The sequence below is a fragment of the Dioscorea cayenensis genome, unplaced genomic scaffold, assembly GCF_009730915.1.
Source record: "Dioscorea cayenensis subsp. rotundata cultivar TDr96_F1 unplaced genomic scaffold, TDr96_F1_v2_PseudoChromosome.rev07_lg8_w22 25.fasta BLBR01000429.1, whole genome shotgun sequence".
NCBI lineage: Eukaryota > Viridiplantae > Streptophyta > Magnoliopsida > Dioscoreales > Dioscoreaceae > Dioscorea > Dioscorea cayenensis.
In genome coordinates, this window is record NW_024086820.1 from 23,666 (window position 1) to 24,589 (window position 924).

Consider the following 924-nt stretch of genomic DNA (forward strand, 5'->3'; position numbering starts at 1 on the left):
TCGAGGAACTGAGGTAGAATCTAACACATCGGAGGGGAAAGGGGACGCCCTGCACTCTCGACTCACCCTCTCAACCCTCTCCAACCTAGCTTTGTCTAACACTCATGGTGTGTCACTCACCACAAGGTTACCAACAAGAACTCTCAACCCTAGTGTCACTCTAGGGAGTATCTCACACAATCAAGAATTCAAAGTTGGAACTCACAATAAACATTAATTAATTGAAAGCATAATCAAGAGATTCAGAAGAAAATGAATACATCCTAGGGTTCACAAATACCCAATTACCCCACTAAGGGTTTAGCCTCCATGGAGCTAAGTACAATCAAAGAAATAGAATGTAAAAAGCAATGAATCCAGAGAAAACCCCCGATAGTCGTGTCGATGGTCTTGTGGAAAGTCCTCTAATCACATCCAAAGATCCCCTTGTCGCATAGGATACGCCGACGTAAGCTCTACTCACCTTCTTCCAAAGAGACGACGCTCGGGTCGTGAGCCATAGAAACCTCTCCACACCAGCCAATACCTCTCAAAACCCCAGCCGGAAACTCTCTCTCTCGTCGGAAAAGTATGACAAAAGAATACTAAAATCGAGGCTGAACTCTGGGCTTTTTAACAGGGGTTGAATCGGGATCCGCCAGCCAGCTCTGGATCAGTACGGGCATGTGGCACGCACACCGATGTGGACTCTCCGCTCGCTGCTCGAGAATATGCATGGCGGGACCAAGAGAGGCAAGCCTTAACCAGTCGGGCCATATCTCCGCTATGCAGCCTTCCCTCAGATCAAATAAGGCCATATGCTTGACGCAACTACAATCGGAAAGTGTCCAACAAGCAAGAGTTCCGTGCGCTCACCAACAGCTGCCATCTATCACTAGCTGACCTTCGCACTAGCTTATAGTTAGACTTGGACCCTCGAATCCA